Here is a 21,415-nt window from a genome sequence, read left to right as displayed (position 1 = left end):
GGGGTAGGGGGTTGGATGCTTGACTTACATGCGGCCAACCCCAGTTTGATCCGTGCCACTGTATATGCTTCCCTGAGCACTGCCAGGAATGATCACTGGGTACAGAGCCAAGAGTAAACTCTGAGCACCACCATGTGGGGGCCCATTATCCCTTCCCATCCCTCATCCCCCAAAAGAAGTCAAAACTAATGGCATCTAGATTTCACGTGTCAATATTTTCTAATCGGGGAGTATATGAACTCTATTATTTAACCATAAGAAAATGTTCTTATACCCCTCTATGTATTTGTGTAAAATACCAATTCTGTATTCTAGAGTTCTGAATTTCTTTTGAGGCCTTAAATTATTTAATTTGGAACATGATAAATAAAAGCATGTTCCCATTGGATGTTGACCACAAGTTATCTGAATGAACTACTATAGTTAATTCATGTTGCGGTGTTGATCATGTTCTATAAGACTTCTTATGATGATAACCTGCATTTCTGTGTACTCTTTCTCATACTTTCTTATAATACTCCATGTACTTTCTAATTTAAAAAACATATCCATACAATTGCATTTAAAAATTCTGCTTTCTCAAGAACAGAGAATGGATAAAAAAAAAAAACTATGGCACCTCTACATAATGGAATACTATGTAGCAGTTAGGAAAAATGAAGTCGTGAAATTTGATTATAAATAGATGAGCATGGAGAGTATAATGCTGGTTGGAATGAGTCAGAAAAAGAGGACAGATGAAGAATGACTGCATTCATTTCTGTTACATAAAAAAATATTATATATTAGAATACTAATATCCACGACCAGGAAAACAGGGGCTAGAAGAACTGGTCAATGGGTTGGAATCAACCACAAGTCTATGTGGGGCAGAGGATAGGGAGAGAGGAGGAGGAGGAGAAGAGGAAGAGGAAGAGGAAGAGGAAGAAGAAGAAGAAGAAGAAGAAGAAGAAGAAGAAGAAGAAGAAGAAGAAGAAGAAGAAGAAGAAGAAGGAGGAGGAGGAGGAGGAGGAGCAGGAGAAGGAGCAGGAGGAGGAGGAGGAGCAGGAGGAGGAGGAGGAGGAGGAGGTAGCTATGGGGTGGGAGGAAGGAGATGGGTGGATGTGTGGAAAACTGGGGACACTGGTGCTGGGAAATGTACACTGGTGGACAGATTCCTTTGGAACACTATATGACTGAAACCTAATCATGAACAGCTTTGTAAGGGTCTCCAGTGATTTGATAATATAACTAAATAAATTCAAAAAATTAAAATTCTTCTTTTTTAATATTATCTCCTAGGGCTGGAGCGATAGTACAGCGGGTAGGGCGTTCGCCTTACAAGCGGCCAACATGGCCGACCCGAGTTCGATTCCTCCGCCCCTCTCGGAGAGCCCGGCAAGCTACCGAGAGTATTCGATATGCCAGACACAGTAACAACAAAGTCTCCAATGGAGACGTTACTGGGCCCGCTCGAGCAAATCGACGATCAACGGGAGGGCCTTTAATGCCCTTTCTTCTCTTTTAATGGTTGTTGTCCATTGGCTGCATTCAGGGCATGTGGCCTTACTGTCTGTGCTGTCTCTCTGGTTCCCCCCAATCCCCACCTCTCTTTAGCCATCCCTCTTTTATATCCTCACTCTTAACAGTGGGCTCACCTCCTCTTCTGAGATAATAAAAGCTGTGTGATAATGACTCAGTCAAGTTTCCCTTGTCACCCAACTTCCCTACTATCTTAAACAGTAGATAGCCAACTACATCTACGTTAAATGTTCCCTTCCCCCTCCCTCTTTATTACAATAAAATGGGTGTCTACCTTTACTTTGAATTATGAAACATCTGAATTATCATCTTCTTCTGAACCTACAGTTATAAATTTTCTTTTCCCCTCCTGTTTTTAATCTTGCCTCACCTCTTTGATTTAAAAAAAAAGTCAAAATCTTGTCCAAGGGATATAGCTCACTGAAAGAGTATATGCTTCATATACTTCATATGCTTTCCATATTTACTATTACCACATTTTTAGTCTATTCTAGTAACTACTTGTGACAAAATCAATATTATGTTAGTAAAGGTATTTTCATTCATATTTGATAAAATAAAAATTTCTGAGCCCACTTTTCAGATAGTTCTTGTTCATAAAACTGAGTATTTGGGAATGTAATTTGGGCTTATATTAAATTATACCTTTTCCCCAGGCCTAGCTTTTAAACCCTAATTGCAATTTATAGACTAGGTAGATGCGAAGGGTTCAGTGGAGGTTTTCTAGGTCCTAAAAAATGGCTTACAATGCTAGAGAAAGATCCAGAATCTTTCAATCACTTCTTGGAAAAGCACCTGTAAATCCATGATTGAATTATGAGGTTAATAAGAAACCAATGTTATATAGTCGAAGAGATAGAGGAGTAGGTTGTTAGTCTACTCTGCTTGATATACTTTTTAACTTGTTCACTTTCATTCCTTCCTAAAATCTCACCATGCCATTCCTTTGCTTAAAATCTTTATATTTCTTCCCAGCATACTTTTAAATCATTTATCTTTTATTTTTTTTTTTGGTTTAGTGACTGTTAAACAAAACACCTAGTAGTCTCAGGGGCGAATTTGAGTCCTGCTCTGGAGTCATACCTGCAGGCTCAGAATTTGAACCTGGGCTTTCTACTTGCAAGGCTTGATCTCAGTTGGTTGAGCTATCTCATGAATTATCACCCCTGTGCTTTTAGGAAGTTGAAATGAATATAAATTGCCTGAATGAGAACAAAGGAAACTTACATAGAGTTTCACATGACAAGGAAGTCAGCCACTTTCAGTGGTATTTGATTCAAATGCAGAGAGGAATTTAAAAGTTTTCTGGTGGTAAAATGTAGGAAACTTTGGTTTGCCCTTTCTGCCTTGCCACAGAGAGCTTAGGTTAATTGGTTTATCCCACCACAGTGCTCCTATTCTTCTGTGTTTATCTGTAATCTCTCTCTTTGTGCTCTGCTTCCCCAACTGGTCAATCCCTTTATCTACTCTGTTAACTTGTAAATATTGCTTTTCTCTTCTCCTAAATTCCTTTGCATAGTTAATTCAGAGCAATGCCTTTTTGTATAAGCACAGGAAGACAGTTAATTGACTCCAAATAATATTCACTCCTGGACATCCATTCTCTCGACTTAAGCCTCAGTTGCCCTTACTTCCTTGCAACCCAAAAGCAGGGTCCCAACGAGGGACTGGATAGACCCAAGGCAAACTGTGACCTACCCTGGCATTGAAATGGGCCAGGCCTAAGCACCATTATACTTAACTGTAAGTAAAGAGCATCACAGTCCTCCTGTTGTTTATCGATTTGCTCAAGCGGGCCCAGTAACATTGTGAGACTTGTTTCTGTGTTTGGCATATCGAAAACGTCACGGGTAGCTTGCCAGACTTTGCCATGTGGGCGAGATACTCTCGGTAGCTTGCCGGGCTCTCCGAGAGGGGTGGAGGAATCAAACCCAGGTCGGCCATGTTGGCTGCATGTAAGGCAAACACCCTACCCACTGTGCTATCGCTCCAGCTCAAGTAAAGAGCATGGTCACCAACAAATTCTGTCACGATCCAAAATAGTAACAACTAGATTAGGACCCTGCTAGAATTAGGAAAGATTAAGCTCGCCTGAGCACTGTAGTCTGAGATCTATAGTGAGATGTCCCCAAGAGAGCCACCCTACAAGCTGAATCTCTTACTGTGTTCATACAAAATAACTAATATTAATAAGTATAAATAAGATGCTAATTAAGATGTTAATTAAATAATTGTTGAACTAAGGAAAGGAGAAAAACCCCTACTGGTATTTTGAGCAGAGGGCTTTCATATATTGATTGTGCTATAGGACCTGGGTCTGGGTCTGGTTGCTACCCCCAAAGCTGGGGAGTTTGGGAGAGACTAGAGAGAGACCAAGGTGGAGAGTCAGATCATGGAGAGACGAGCAAGAATACAAGAGGAGACGGGAATGAAGGGGTTTAGCAAGATTGGAACAGGCACATGGAGAGAATGGAATAAATGGCAACTGATCACCCACCAGCCTGGCCTTCATTTCCCCTTTCATCCGCCCTTGGTATCGGCTGTCCAGGGTGCTGGAGTGGCCTGAGGCCATCACTGAATGCAGGCAATGAGAGAGAGCCACGGGAATCCTAGTCTTTTAGTGATTACACAGTAAAATAGTAGGTTTGAAGTATTCCCCAATTAGAAATTGTTGACAAGAGCTGGACTGATAGCACAGGAGTCAGTGCATTAGCCTTGCACTGGCCAACCTAGGTTTGATCACTGGCATCCCAATATGATCCTTCAAACACCACCAAGATTATGCTGAATGCAGAGTCAAGAGTAACCTCTGAGCATCACTAGGTGTGGCCCCCAAAAGAAAAATTTTATATATATAGGAAAATGGGTAGGAAGTGTCTTATGATGTTCGAAAAGCAGTCTGGAGCATGGCGGCAGTTGGGTAGTGAAGGTCGGCTGCCAGGGCTGGGGCAGAAAAGACTCTCACCCGCCCCACTCTGGGGCACCCTGAATGAAAACAGTCTGACACAGAGTCCAGTGGCATGGTTATAGAAGCCTCATTTTATGTTCTCTTTTGGGAGAAGCAGCCATGAGTTCTGGAGGATGGCCAATGAGGAGATTATCTGGCGGAACCCAGGTAATGCAGAACTTTATGACTTTAGACTCTGGGCTCAATGGGACCCAGGAGCAGAAGGCGACCCAGGGATCACACCCATAAGTCATTCCCTTCTGGAGCCAGATAGATAGATAAATAGATAGATAGATAGATAGATAGATAGATAGATAGATAGATAGAGATAAAGATATAGATAGATATAAAACCTCAAAGAGCGATTATTTTTATTGAAGCACTGTAATTTGCAAAATTATTCATAATTGATTTTCTTTTTCGGTCATACCTGGCACTGCTCAGGGGCTACTCCTGACTTTTCACTCTCAAGAATTACTCCTGGCAGTGCTTGGGGGACCATATGAGATGCTGGGGATTGAACTCAAGGCAAACGTTTGCAAGGCAAATGCCCTCCCCACTGTATTATCATTTGGACCCACATAGTTGAGTCTTTCAGTATGCAATTTTTAACCTTTCCTACTACCAGTGTTACATCGCTCCACTCCCCAAGTCTGCCTATTTGACAGGTACATTTTTAAGGTTTTTTTTGTTGTAGTTTGGCTCATATGCCCTCAGATTTTCTGGTTCTGTGGTTTAGATATGTAGTTAAACAATATCTCTGTGCTGCCAATGTACTTGTGACCCCTGTACCTGGCCCTTGTACCGTCTGTCTGCCTCTTCTTATTTTTCTTCTTCTTCAGTTTATTGTATCCTCTTCTTATCCTTCCCCTTTAACTTATTTCCTTCCCGATCCTCAGTTCTATAATCCAGGGACCAGAACAATCTAGGTATGCCCCTGGGATACCTTGTATCCCCTCTTCCTGTTATTCTATAAAACGTAGATGAGTGAGAGCATCCATTATTCTTTTTTCTGACTCACTTCACTCAACATGATAGCCTCCAGTTCCACCCAAGTTGCAGGGAATCGCATCATTTGCTGTTGTAATCTGTTGTGACCAAAGACTTTTCTGGCTGTGGTTCTCACACATTTCACCTGTGCTGCTACTCTGGAGCCTTACTCCTTTTGTTGTGCCTCTTGCACATACCTGACAGCAGTTGCTGAAGGTCTGGGTGCTCAAACCTGTGCTCACTAGGGGGTCATCTCTTCACCTGTGCTACTCAGACATCTATTTTCATTGCAGTATTTTACTAGAGGTTGCACCTCTACTGGGTTGCAGTGGGTGGTTACACGTATGTGGCTGTGGTGCAGCCATAAATTGCTTGTGATACCACAGGGCACAGACAGCACACTACAGGCTCAAAGTGTAGCCATTAGGACCATCCTCAGCATACATGATGGATCTAGAGATTGAACTCCTGACCTTACACTTGCAAGACAGGTGCTCTGAGCCACCACACTATCCACTAGGCCCCAAATCCCCCCCTTTTTTTATTAGTGAAACACTATGAGGTACAGTTGTAGATTTACAATTTTTTGTGCTTGGGTTTCGATTATACAATGATCAAATACCCATCCCTCCAGCAGTGCCCATTTTCCACCACCATGGATAATATCCCCCCCATTCCCGTCCCCCCCATCCCACCCTGCCTTGTGTTCTCTCTCTCCTTTTGGGTGTTGTGGTCTGCAAAAGAGGCATTGAGTGGCAAACATGTTCAGTCCATAGTCTACTGTCAACATGCATCTCCCCTCCTGGGAGGATCCTCCAAACAACCTTTCCAAATCCCCCTTTTTAAAGGAACTCCACTCACTGAATTAAGGCCCTCTTTACTACAATGACCTGTTTCAAAATAAGCTAAAATTCTTACATTTGGGAATTTTTAGGGACTTCAACAAAAGAATTTTTTGAGTCATTCATAACATAGAGAAAGGAAATGAAGTGACTAAAAAGTAAAAGGACCTAGCTTTAGCCTTTATGGGGAGGACTTGATTTAAACCCTGGGGAAGACAAGGGGAGGGGAGAGAAAGGGAGAACAGAGAATGGACGGGTTTGGTCTGAGACATTGAACTCAAGGGACGGGCACTCATGCTTTGCATGAAGGAGCCCTACGTTTGATCCCTACCAAAATGTGCTCTCCGGAGCACCACACCTGAAACAATGCCCAAGAACTACCAGTAGTTTCCACTCACCAGGAAAAGAGGGGGGGTGGGACAAGAAACAGATAAAAACATGGAAATTATGTACTTCATCATAAAGGTAATATAGAAAAAAATGTGGTTCAGCAAATAACTATACGTTTTATTGTGATATTCTGCCAGGTTATGACTATAATTTCCATAATCTTTGGAGCTATTTTACTCAAAGCTATTTTGTAAATTGTAGACAAGTGATAGCAGCACAAAGTTATTTCTACAGACAAATCCAATTGAATTCCTTCTGTCACATTTGGCAAAAATAATTTTTGCCTTAATTTGTGTATTTATAGAAATATACCTGATATCAAAATATCAGGAACAGTTTTCGAACTCTCTTGAATTAGTTGTTTCTATTTTTCTAGTTTCCTCATTACTTAAGGAATAAGAATAAATTATATGAACATCATCATTTTACCTGTACCTGAAGATTATCTTTTAAGGAACATGAAATAAATCCTCACTGAATGATACATCATTGTGTGTACGGTTGTCTAGTTTGTGAATTCTTGTGTGTGTAATGTTGTCTAGTTTGTGAATTGATAAGACCAAGAACAGTTTAATTTTAGTTAATAAACAATGAGTATGATCTTTACCTCAGCTCTGTGTTCCTGGAGATAAAAGTGATATGGTTAATAACCCTTTTTTATAGTCTGGGAAAATAGTTTACTGCAAAGAACTCTACCTCCCCCTATGACTAAAAAAACCTGCTACTGGCCCTTTTATTTATGGGGAAAAAACTCCAAATTTTAATTTTCTGTCTCATAAATGATTAACTGAACTGCGGATGTCTCCCTAAATTAGCTACACCAGAAATATTTTCTATTCAGTTGACTGACTGAGAATTGCCCTTATTACAAAAACAATTCCAACTGTAAAATAATTTCTATAACTTGTCTAGATCTCCTTATAAAAGTCTAAAATAAAATCATTGTAGTGAGAAACTCTCAGCTCTTTAGATGTGAGGTGTTCTTCATACTGTAGTAACCTGCATAACAGTAATTTATTTTGTTATTGAGCTTTTGACAAGAACCAATGCCAATTCCAAGCGGCACCAAGCAGCTCTGAAATTAGAGTGAAATCTAGAATTTAATAGACAAGTGATATGTTCAATTGAGGACAGGACTATTTTCTCTTCAACCTTAATTTCAATATCCACTCTCCGTGCCTTCTTTTTTCCCTTTTGTTTTGCATCAGTTGTTGGAATGGATAATAATTCGCACTTCTGCAAGAGGACTGAATTTTCCCTGCACAATACCCTTCTGATTAAAAAAAGATTTTTTAGATTAATTTAAAATTGAACTGTGATCATTACAATTATGTAAAGAAAAATTGTAAAAAGTTAAATTATACATACTACTTTTTTTTGTCTTTGGTGGTACTCGTAAAAAGCTATTTAATATGGTATGAATACATTTTTAATTTGTTTCAACATGTGGACTCCCTGCTGACTTTAGGTATCCTCTTCAAAAGCTAGGGTGTTTTGGTTTGTTTTAGTGTCTGTTTGGGAGCCACACCTGCCTCAGGGGTTTCTCCTGGTTCTGCACTCAGGAGTTACTCTTAGCAGTGCTCATGGAATTGGGGAAACATATGAAATGCTGGGGATCAAACCTCAGCCAGCTGTGATGGCATGTGAATCAAGCACCCTGCCTTCTGTGCTATTTCTCTGGCCTGGAGTTTTTGTTTTCCATAGATATTTTCTGTTTCTCAGCCTCTTCAATGGTTTTGGTTCAAAAGGAAAGAACTCATCTTGGACCAGAGACTTAGCTCAGTGGTCAGTGGTAGAGTGTTTACTTTTTTTTTTTAATTAGTGAAACACCATGAGGTACAGTTTTAGACTTATAAAGTTTTGTGCTTGGGTTTTAATTATACAATGATTAAATACCCATCCCTCCACCAGTGCCCATTTTCCACCACCACGAGTCCCAGTATCCCTCCCACCCCCCATCGCCCGCCCCCATCCCACCCTGCCTCTGTGGCAGGGCATTCCCTTTTGTTCTCTCTCTCCTTTTGGGTGTTGTGGTTTGCAAAAGAAGCATTGAGTGGTAATCATGTTTGGTCTATAGTCTACTTTCAGCATGCTTCTCCCATCCTGGGAGGATCCTCCAGAGTATTTACTTTTTATGCCCTGGGTGGGTTTGACAAAATAGAAAACACACAGAGAGAGAGAGAGAGAGAGAGAGAGAGAGAGAGAGAGAGAGAGAGAGACAGAGAGAGACAGAGACAAACAGAGAGAGACAGAGAGAGAGAGGTGGTGCTCAGGGCTTTTTTCTGGTTCTGCTCAGAGATCACTCCTGGCAGAACTTGGGGAAACCATATGAAGTTCTGAGAGTCAAAACCAAGTCAGCTGTCTGCAAGTCAAGTGCTCAACCCTCTGTAATTTAACTCTATTATTGGTTCTTCTAGTTTTCTACATCATACTGATTAACAAGTATGACATATGGCTGTTATTTTCTTGTGTTCATTAGATGATTCAGAACAATGCCAGATTTTAGAATTAAAAGAAAATAATGCTAAATTAGTTATTTTTCAGTAATTGCTTCTAGTTAAGTGACAGTGAGCATTTGAAACTTGCTATTTATTTTTAAGACACCAAGATTTATGTTTGTTTGTTTGGGGCCCACACTTGGCTTTGTTGGTTTGCTCCTGTGTCTGAGCTCAGAGGTTACTCCTGGGGCCTCTTGGGAAATCAGACACAGTGCCGAAGATCTGGTCTGGCTTGACCAAGGGGCAGAAGGCAAGTGCCTTAGCCCTGGACTCTGTTTCTAACCCTAAGACACTAATCATTTAAATACTGAGAAAAACAACAAACTAAATAAACTTGGGACATCTCACTGGAAACTGCTTAGACAATTTTCTTTACAAGGGAGTCAATACATTCAGTTTTGCTTATATTCCCAGGGAAGAGTGATGGTTAGAAAAAAAAGATACACGTTTCATTTATGTTTTCCTTACCTTGGTAGTATACTATGTCTCCAATTTGTAGATGCAGTATATTGTTAATGGGGTAAATAGAAATGGAAAGAAAAGAGGGAGTAAGCAGAAACACCTACCCATGTAGACTTGATCCCTGCCTTCCCCAACACTATGCCTAAAGAGCTCGGCAATGGCACGTGACTTGAATCTGAAAGTGAATTCCTAAACTCCCTTTTGTCTTTTTTTCCTTTCCATCCCACACCCCATCACTCAGAGATTATATCTGCACAGAGGCAGTTTCCATCATTATGAAGCGGGGCTGCCTCTTAATGTAAATCTCTATTTTAACAAAGAGAGAAAGAGGGAAAAGAGGAGAGAGAGATGCCTGGGGCAGGGTCATTCTCTGACCCCAGACAATCATCCTTCCCCACTGGAGCAGTTCCAGAACCCAGCCCTGGCTAAAACAAACACATCTGCCCCATCAGCTGCTACCTGGCCTCCTGCCTTTTGAAAAAGAGGCTTTCTCCCGAGCCTGCCTAATGAGTGCTGCCTGCCACTCTCAGGCTGGCTTTGACTGAGAGAAGAGTTCTCTGCACACACGTTGAGCTCTTCTACTACTTTGCACTTCAAGAACTTAGGAAGCTTCAGGGGAAATAAGGATTCAGGATTTTTTTTTTCCTCCTTCCATTTTGATGAGTATTTGCTTTCCCTACAGGATGCATCGAAGCGGCTTAAACACACACACACACACACACACACACACACACACACACACACACGCTGCTCTTAGGCATGTGGTACCCAGGTAGCAGATCTGTGGTTTTGCTGCTCTGGGCATAGGCACAAGGAAGTCTTTTGCACTCCAGGCCAGGAGCTCACCTTCCTGCCTTCCCTCTTGAGGCTCACCCAGCCCCACCAGGCTCAGAGAGGGAGAGAATGAATAGCGAAAAGCCCCAAATGGGCATATCATTCTCAGTCTTAATTGCTACACTTACCTCTCCTTTTCCCTGTTCTTCTCACCAGGCCTTCCAAGGCCCTTACTTACAGTCCTTCCCCTATGCCGGAGAGGGATGATTCAGACTAAACAGGAAATACTGTGTTCCAGCCCACAGCTCTGACCCTGTTCTTTACTCCTCACTTTAGCACACACATACACCTAAAGCAGGTGTGTGCAAACATACACCGCCCCCAACCCCACCTAAGCACACACACAGACACACAGCATCTCCATTTTAGTGAGGAAGCTGATGTAGAAGAGGCCTATTGTATCAGTGTTCCAGACAGTTGGGTCAGCCTCAGAGTTTTGTCTGAATACAGAGGAAAGTGGTAGGTGGGAGCTCAAATCCTTAACAAATACAAAAAAAAAAAAAAAGAAAGAGAAAGAAAAAAACCGTTGTTCACTAGAGTGTTGAATAGGGAAGTAGCAGTGTGAATGCTGATGGCAGGAGTTTCGAGTTAGTGGATACAACAACCTACTGTCTAAAAGAGAAATCAGAAAAATAGGGTAAATTATTGACTAGAGTTGGTCCTCAATGACTATCTTGCTCAAATTATATATGTGCACTGTAGCACTGTCCTCCTGTTGTTCATCGATTTGCTCAAGCGGGCACCAGTAACGTCTCACAACAAATTGTGAGACTTGTTGTTACTATTTTTAGCATCTCAAATACATCACAGGGAGCTTGCCAGGCTTTGCCATATGGGTGAGATACTCTCAGTAGCTTTCTGGGCTCTCTGAGAGGGGCAGAGGAATCAAACCCAGGTCGGCCACGTGCAAGGCAAATGCCCCATCCGCTGTGCTATCGCTCCAGCCCATACATATACATATATTTATAAATCTATATATTTAAAATTTATATATTATAAAAGGGAGAGACAGGAAAGAAAAGGAAGGAGTAAGATGGATAGAAAAGGATGTAGTGTCTACAATGTACAGAATAATGTGTGTATCACTTGATCACTTGACATCCTGTTACTCATTGATTTGCTCGAGCAAGTGCCAGTAACATATCCATTCATCCCTGTCGCATGCTAATGTAGCCCAATGGTACCTGCTCATTCTAGGAAGACGAAGAGCCTCAAACCGATCGTTCAGGGTCTTGATGAAGAAGTCTGACCATCTCATAGGTGGGCAGCCATGCGCGATCTTTTGATGTCCCGTTGAATCCAGTCGGTAATGGCTCTAGTCCAGTAGTCGTCTCCAAATCTCATTTGGAGTATAGTTGCAAAGCTGAAACTTAGAGGAATGTGTGTGTATATATATGTGTGTGTGTGTATATATATATATATGTGTGTGTATATATATATATGTCATATGTTATGTAGGAATATTTTGTTTTTGATAGGATCTTCAGCCCACTGGAGAGCCCGGCAAGCTACCGAGAGTATTCGATATGCCAGACACAGTAACAACAAAGTCTCCAATGGAGATGTTACTGGGCCCGCTCGAGCAAATCGACGATCAACGGGAGGGCCTTTACCTTTACCTTTTAGGATCTTCAGCAATAAATTACTGCTTGTCAGAATCCCAGCTCTAGGGGCATGTCTTCACCTCTCTCTACTAGCTAGTCACCTTGGATAAATTACTTAATTTATGTACATATATTCTTATTATTCATGTAAAATTATGTAGTATGATTATGCCAAGAATCAGTAGTTGCTCAATTAGTAGTATTATTACTGTGTAGTACATTTTATGTGCCAGATACTTCAAAAGGTGTTAGGTATTTGAGGATTTTATAATTAAGTGGTGAGGCAGTTAAGAAAAGAATCGTTCCTCTCTCTCCCTCCTCCTCACAAAGCTGTATATGCCATCATAGAGAACACAGTGCACTTAGAAACTACAGTGAAAGTAATCCAGTATCAAAAGGAACTTGGGGACTCATGGCAAGATAGTGTGTGACCTTATATGTGTGTTTGTGTTGGGTGCTGGGAAGGGAATGAGACATAGTTTCTGAGGATATCTGCTTTTCCAACCCGACTTTTAGGAATTTCAGCCTAGGTACACCTGGGAAGGCAAAATGGAGTAAAACTATTGTCCCAGAAGCTTGAAGCCCCTGCCTGCTGTATCTCACTACCAATTGCCCAGGTCTCTTCTTCCCAGCAATCTCTTCTGTCAGCTTACTTCCCGAGGGAACATGAGAGGCTACTAGGTCATGAGAGACTTAGCTGAGGAACAACACTAGGAAGTGTTTTCTAGGAGGTTCTTTTTGCAGTTAGTTTCTTTTTCCTTCTACTTTTTTTTTTCTCTTTAAGGTAACTTTCTTTTTGCTAAATGAGCAGCAAGAACCCACAAACTTACTGTTTCTCAGAATCAACAGTAAAGAGCCCCGCACTGCTGATAATGTTTGGAGTTTTTCTCTCTCTGGGATTATAGGCCTTTTCACAATGCTGATGCACGGTTTTTAGCTATGTTAGTTCTGTAATGTTAGTTCTGAATGTTTTCATAATATTCCCCTGGTAGTTAGAAGCAGGGAAAGATTTATTTTAAGGGGAAAAAAGAGATCATTATTTCAGCCCCAGAGTCACAAGTTAAGAAAGGAAGCATGGAATGTGTAAATGCAGCCCTCCCAGTTCAAGCTCCAAAGCACCTCAGGTTTGGCTCAGCTCCATTTATTTATCATTTCAATTATAGAGGAGATCTGTTGCTACAGAGGCCATATTGTATCTGTTTTCCAAGGAAGAAAAAGCAATCTAAGGCAATTTAATCTTTCAATTCGTTTAATGTGGATTTTTTTTAACTGAATGTTTTGAGAAAAGAAGAATTTTACCCACAACCAAGATTTTTTTTAATCCTCAAATCATCTTACCTCAAACAGTTTGTTGTTCATTATTTGGGACAATCCGTTTACACATTTCTGCTGAAGCTTAATTATTATACCTACTAATGATAAATAGATGCATTATTGAATTTTTTGTGTGTGTTTGTTGCTGAGGATTGAATGCAGGATCTCAGGCATGTGAGGTATTCAAAACTCATCTCAGTACTTCAGATTCGCTTCTTCTTTAATTTTATTTTTATTTATTTTTGCTTTGTGGGTCAACACCTGGTGATGCACAGAGGTTACTCCTGGCTCATGCACTCAGGAATTACTCCTGGCGGTGCTCAGGGGACCATATGGGATGCTGGGAATCAAACCCGGTTTGGCTGAATGCAAGGTAAATGCCCTACCCACTGTGCTATCGCTCAAGCCCCTCACTTCTCCTTTACTATTGTGAACATTATAAACCTGGAGAGTAAAGATTCAAAGTGCTTCTAGTTTATATGTTTTTTTTTCCATGGGGGTGGGGAAGTTGTGCCACACCCAGCGATGCTCTGGGCTTACTCCTGCCTCTGCAATCAGGGATCTCTCCTCCTGGGTTTTGGGATCATATGGAATGCTGGGGATCAAGCCCTGGTCAGCCTCTGAAGGCAAGTTCCCTACCCACTGTACTTTCTATAGTTTTACTCCCATATTAGTTTATATGTTACCTGTAGTTATTCTCATACAAACTGTGTGTTCAATAGTTTTTTTTTCTTACAAGACATTCAAGATAAATTAATATATAAGTATATGCATATATTTCATGATACTATAAGTCCCTAAACATGCAAGTAAAGGGAACAAAAAGAACAGAACCAAAAAGTAAAAGGAGAAAAGAATGAAAGAATAACCACCAAACCAATGTGTCTGTAGTTTTAAAATGATGTTTTTTTGGCCAAGAAGATGACTCAAAGTACTGGAGTGCATGTGTTGCCTGTGGGGGTTCTGGGTTTGATCCTTTTACTTCAAAGGTTCTGAGCACTGATGGAAGTGGTTCTTGAGCACTGTGTGGGGAGTAGCACACTCCACCTACCTACTCCTCTGCTGAAGAAAGAAAAATGAAATTCTGCTTCCTATTTCAAAGTAAAATGTAGTCTTGAGATTTCTGTGGACAAATCAGATGTCAGGTAAGAGTCAGCTCTAATTTAGAGTAATTACAGGGACTGTTGATAATATTCCAAGCCCTATTAATGGATCCAGTCCTATATAAAGAGATACAAGAAGCATGGAGCTCTCCCTTCACTTATAGTCCTATTTTTGTATATTTTTACAATGTACTGCAAGGTTCGAAATCAGGTACTCGGTTATTTCTCTGCTTTTACTGAACAGACAAAAATACTATCATTAACCTGAAGGGAGGGAATTGCTCTTCAAATTAAAGATTGAAGGCAAGAAATCAACTTTTAGGAAATAATCACAATTAGATACTGTGTTTTAAAACTGGACATGGAGGAAATGTACCTGTAAGTTTTGAGTCAGTCAGAAGAAAAAAAAAAACACCCACACTTAGCATTTTGGCTTTGCATCCCCCCTTCGCCCCCCTCCCCAGGTGTAAACTCCTGCTTCAGTTCCATAAATGTACTAGGCCTACTATAGTACCTGTGGTGATCAGGACCAAAGAGCCCCATTATAAAAGCCTTAAGCTCTTAATTTGTATTTTGTCTCACCTAGAATGGTTTCTGCCTCGGAGATATTGCTCTCTTGAGTTCAAAATATGCATTTCCTTATTGAAAAAAGATGTTAAACATCACCATATGCCCATCAAAGACCAATGCTTTGCACTTTAACTGGTTTCTTTAATGTTTTACTCCACTGAGAATAAACCTATCGCTCTAACTCTGTACAACTTGAAACTCATGGTAAGCTCACCTTAAACAAAAGTATTAAATTTTAAAGGATAATTATTATAATGGGCCCCTGGCTTGAGGTGCTTTGAATCATCCCACACCCAGAAGTGCCCACAGGTCAGCAGAGGTACAGCTAGTGGTGTTTGGGGGTCATGCTGTGTCGGAGACTCACCTGGGGTCTTAGAGATGCAAAACAGTTGTCCTACCAGTTGAGACATCTTCTACTCCTTCCAACCACCCCAAAGTCCCCCACCCCATTTTTTTCTATGTAGTAATTTTTTAAAAATTTTATTTAACAGTTATGGCAATTCTATGAGAGCCCGAACAACCAATCCCAAAATTCATAGTTATAGACAGAGCTAAGTGTCATGTTCCACCCAACTCCTCTTGAGTTTAATTCAATTTCTATCTGGCAGCATAATGAGTGTTCCCTACTAAAGATGTCAGTGGGCCCCATAGTGACTTATGTGAAGCAGGGAAGAGAAAGATGGTCACTTTCTCCCCAACCGCCTCTGCCCCCTGGAAGCCAAGGTTACTGGATTCTTGTCTCGCCTCACAGAAAGAAATTTCAGGAGTAGACAAGCAGTGAAATAAATAGATTTTACTTGGTGTGGAGGGGAAGAGAGTGAGTGAGAGAAAGAGAGAGAAAGAGAGAGAAATAGTAACTTACTCAAGAAAGAACACTGGCTTTTCCAAGGGCGGAGAGAGCCTCTACACACATCCTAGCATTAGACACGAAAGAATGAAAGTACACATCTCAAGAGGGGAGATGTGGGCGACACGTGCTCGGGCACCACATGTGTTCGATCACATGGGCATAAGCAGCAGGTGGGCTCAGGCAGCAAATGAGCGCCCTTTCTTTGTTCAAGGTGGACTTTATAGGGTTTCTCCAACATGTCCCTGTGTGGGGCTTCTTCCAAGATAAAAGTCTGTTGCTAAGGAAGTTACCAGGGAGGTTGGGAGTGATGATGGTCTTGTTTGGGCTGAATCACTAAAGTTAATCAGATTGAGGGAGAGGTCTGGGGGAATTCGAGAAATTTCTTTCATGGGGAGGGGCCCAATCTCCTCAGGGTCCACTGCTCAAGGTCTTATCCATATCCACTGAGTGAATCAACCTTGGAATTTTCTTTCCAGAACTTTTAATGGTCTGTTTCATTGTCCAGGGCCTTTTCCTATCTCTCTGCCTACATCAGTAGAACATCCCAATCCTCAGTTGAGGTCTACATGACTATAATTGTTCGAGTTGGTCATTCCCTTTCTTTCCTTTCGTACCAGTAAGGAAAAAAAATTATTTTAGGCCTGAAGTTTACTTTTTCTCATTCTCATCTGGGTGTCTTGTCACTGTACCATGAAAATCAAAGGGTTTGTTTATTTGTTTGTTTTTTATATCTGCTCTGGTATTTCCAACAATTAAAAAAAAATCTACCTATCCTGCTGGTGGGAAGTAAAAAGTATTTCTCCTTTGACTTTCTGAGATCATAGGCCTCAGCATGGGGTTTCCAACCCCCCAAAAGTAATTGCTTTCATTCTCTTCCATTAATTTCTTGAGATATTTTATTATTCTTACACTCTTTATATATTTTGTGAAGCAAGATGTTTTTGTTGAAACTTATTTAGAAAGACATGAGGACAGAGAAGGAAAGAAGTATGTATTCAAAAGAAAATACAACCTTCTCCAGAGTGGAAGCAGGCAAATAAACAGAGACAAGCAAGCGAAAAACATTTTTAAGGGAGGCCACAGGTTGGAAGAGCAAGATGAGAAGCTGAGACATAATTTTCTTTTCTTTCTTTCTTTTTTTTTATTAGTGAAACACCATGAGGTACAGTTATAGACTTACAAATTTTTGTGCTTGGGTTTCAGTTATACAATGATCAAGTACCCATCCCTCCACCAGTGCCCATTTTCCACCACCACGGGTCCCAGTATCCCTTCCACCCCCATCCCCTCATCCCACCCTGCCTCTGTGGCAGGACATTCCCTTTTGTTCTCTCTCTCTCTCCTTTTGGGTGCTGTGGTTTGCAAAAGAGGCATTGAGTGGCAATCATGTTTGGTCTATAGTCTGCTTTCAGTGTGCTTCTCCCATCCTGGGAAGATCCTCCCAACACCCTTTACTTGGTGCTCCATTCTCTATCTGAACTCCATTTTCCCCTAGCACATCTGGCTGGCCTCCAAGCCATGGAGCAAAATTCCTGCGAGACATAATTTTCAAGCCTTGTTTGGTTTGGGGTGAGTAGAGCTAGACTTTTCTATCTTGAGGATCATTTGAAAAATGAGGATTGGAAAGAGTAAAGCTGGCTCCTATGGTGACAATTGTTTTGGGCCAAGAAATCAGTTTCTTAATATTGCTTGACCCTGGTTTCTGTTCTATCCAGAAACTTCACTCTCACTCTGAATTGGAGATAGTTTCTATCCCATTTTCTTTTGGTATCACATTTGAGATGCTTTTAGGATTTTCCTTTCTTGAAAGTTGTTTGTTTGATTTTTCAAGAAGAGAGGATCTGGTCTGCTTTCCTATCAGTATCCTTCCTGAGACCTTGTTCTCATAAACAAAACCTTACAGGCTCAGTTTTGTTTATGGATGTGTAAAGTGCTGCAATTTGGGGGCTTTGTGACGGATCTTTCCCAGCTCAGCCAGCAGATGGATGCATGCAGCTACCACAGCTAAACATGATGGTGGGATGGTGGATGCCAATATTTTGGTTTTTTATAATGACATTCCTGTGTTTTATTTATGCTTCCTTGGAGTATGTGCATCATTCCTGAAGATACTGTAATAGAAGGTTAGTCTGTGGATGGATGGAGTAAGCTCCTGTTTCATCTCTCAGCACCAAAAATTTGTTTGATGTATTGTTCTCAGAGGATGTTTTGGGTAGTAAAAAGATAAGAACAGATACCATACTAATCACAGCCAAAAAAACAACCAACCAAACAAACCCATATATATTTATTCAGTGGTGCTGGGGATCAAACCCAAATCTTCTGTGTTCTATCATTGAGCCACATTCCTTCTCTTATGTATTTGTGGTTTTTTTTTTTTTTTTGGTTGGGGGTATGTCTTCCAAGGAGTCTTGTCTGAGTCACCATCCAGCAATGATGGTGGTCCCTGGTGTGTTTGGGGCCAATTGGTATTTCCCAGCTGATAGATGAGAAATGGGTTGCAGACAGATCACCAGAAAATAATGAACTATCTTATTTCCAATTCCAAGACTAGATATGGGGCGAGAAATCGCTAGAGAATGGGGGTGAAATAGGTGACCCCCACAGGTGGCTTATGTGAGGCAGAGAGGAGAGAGACAGTCATTTTTTCTAAATCTGCCTTTGCCGCCCCAAGGCCATCTGGAAGGTTAGGACTGAGAGTCTGCAATGAGCCCTTTGGGGCTCAATGGGCCAGACCCCCGCCATCCAGGAGAGGTGGCCGTCAAGCCACACCTGACATCTGCTTGGTCTTCTCTAATTCCCCCCACTCTCATCCTACCCCCATGTAGGGTCTTTCTAGTTAGGTAAGAGATTGTTACTTAGTGGGTAGAGTTGGGAGTGGTCAATGATCCACTTTGAAAACTACTTCTTTTGTCCTTTGTTCCTGCTGGATCTTCTTCTGGAGGGTAGTTCCAATCTTCCCTGCTCTGAGCTAGCCAAGGGTTACTCAGATTAAGGGAAGAAATTGAGGGTTCTCAAGTGATGTCCTCCAAGCCCTTTCTGTAGGGAGGGGTGCAGTCTTCTCAGGGTCGGTTGCTGGGGGTCTTATCAGGTCTTGTTTTCTGTATCCACAAGGTGGGTCAGGCTTATGACTGGTGGTTCTATTACTTCCCAGAAATTTCATTGCCATGGTGTGGGACTGGCCTTCCCTAATCTATCTGCCTGCATCAGCTGGATGGTGGTAGACCAGGAAACAATGCTGGGGAAGTGTAGCCCTAAGAAGTTTAACACAAGCAAGGGGGGGAGGGGGAAGGTGATTATTCCTGGGGAGTAGATGAACCAGGGAAGTACTGCAATGGGTGACACAACATAGGGCAGCAGGTAACTCAATTCACAATACCTCCTAGCAAGGGGGCAGAGCTGTGCCAAGCAGAACTGCTTGTAATAAAGGAGCAGTGATCACAAATTATGTGGGGACTGGTGCTCCTTTTGGCAGTGTCCTTCGCGTCTGAGGCCATGTCTCCAAAGCACTGTCACTTCAAGGAAAACGCCCTGATGAATAATCAACAGGCCAGCATCACCCAGATGGCTCGGGGGCAGTGCCAGCAGGGGATTCAAGAGTTTTCAAGGAGCCCAGTACTCTCTGCAGTACTTACTCAACCAGATTAGGTCCGACAGTTCACTGCTAGGGGCAGAGGATGTGATGCTTACCCTAGTTCTGAGGTGCTCCAGATCACAGGCAAGAGCTTCAGGTTGGGGTGAAAAATCTCCACCTCCCACACCCTTCTGTGTTTCTAATTCAGGTCTTCTTTTGCCTTTAAAGTGCTATTCCATTCAACCTCAAGGATAGAAACTATTCCCTGGGTTGCTCTAGCCCTGAGATTTGTGCAAAGGTATGGAAGCCTCCAGGCTCTGTCTTTTGTCTTCTTCTAAGAAGGAAAAATCACATTGCCCTAAGGTAAAAGTTATTGCTAAGGAAATCTTGGAAACACAAAACTGCAAACTTTTGAAAGATAGATAATTGAATAGGTAGAATGGGTCGTTGAATGATACGCTTACTCCAGAGTATGAGAATTTTAATTTCTATCATATATCAGGACCTCTTTGATATCAAAGTATATTAGAAAAATATAATTGAATGGGCATAGGAAACCTCTGATATCAAATAGACTATAGTCTAATCCTTTTGAGGAATTAGAGTCCTTTTGTCTTACAAATGAAGTCTTTCACAGGGTCAAAGGTTTCAGAAACCTGTCTGTTCATCCTAATCTCCTCTAGGAATTTAGAAACAGCAAAAGATCTTCACCATCTAAGAACAAAGAGTCTGTTTCTATGATGCAAAATTTTATGCTCCCACCTATGTTCTTTGAGATGCAGATTTAAAGAGAAACTTCTAAGTGGAGTAAAGAGGAAAGACTTTTTGAAAATTAAATCAATGACAAAAACTTAGGGAGGGAGGTTAGTCCCAGGGGTGCTCACAAGAGCCAACCCAGGGAATCAACACATATCACCCGTGCCCAGCTCTTTGACTCTATCCTCAACCCCTGTTGTTTTTTTGTTTTTATTTACAAATTTTATTTATTTATTTATTATTTATTTATTTCGAATACCCATCCCTCCACCAGTGCCCATTTCCCACCGCCATGGATCCCAGTATCCCTCCTACCCCCATCCCCCCCATCCCACCCTGCCTCTGTGGCATGGCATTCCCCTCTGTTCTCTCTCTCCTTTTGGGTGTGTGGTTTGCAAAAGAGTTAAGTCTGATTTTCAGGGATAATAGTTGGATGCTTTACTTTCCATTGATCACTTTGTATATAAGGAGATGTCGCGCGGCTGCATAAGCAGCTGCACGGTTTGGAAAAAATATCCTGGTACCTGCTTGCAGGCTCATGGTCACCGGGGTTCCATCTGGAGAAGATGTATTTACAAATTTTAGCAGCCTAGATGCTTTTTTATAAAACCAGCTCTTATGGTTACAGATCTAACAGTAAGAGATCTTTGTCTGTATATTTATATTTTCAACCTCATTGTTTCAGTTGGGTTGGAGCAATAGCACAGTGGGTAGGGCGTTTGCCTTGCACAGGGCCGACCTGGCCAACCCAGGTTCGATTCCTCTGCCCCTCTCTGAGAGTCCAGCAAACCGAGATACCGAGAGTATCTCGCCTGCACGCCAAAGCCTGGCAAGCTCCTCGTTATGTATTCGATATGCCAAACACAGTAACAAGTATCACAATGGAGATGTTATTGGGCCCGCTCTAGCAAATCGATGAACAACGGGAGGAAGGGACAGTGACAGTAATTGTTTTAGTTGACTTCCAGGTGGCATAATTTAAATGAGTTACTAGAAAATATGACCCATAGAAATTCAAATGTAGGGATACATGTGCTGGAGAAGTAGCTCAGCAGACTGAACTCATGCTCTGCATGCAGGAGGCCTTTCTGGGTTTGAGTTCTGCCTCGATTACAGTCTGCCTGAGTTATGCCTGGCATTTGGCTATGCCTCCTCTCTAT

The sequence above is a fragment of the Sorex fumeus genome, unplaced genomic scaffold, assembly GCF_029834395.1.
Source record: "Sorex fumeus unplaced genomic scaffold, SorFum_2.1 ptg000128l, whole genome shotgun sequence".
Classification (NCBI taxonomy): domain Eukaryota; kingdom Metazoa; phylum Chordata; class Mammalia; order Eulipotyphla; family Soricidae; genus Sorex; species Sorex fumeus.
Note: the sequence above shows the minus strand (reverse complement) of the source record.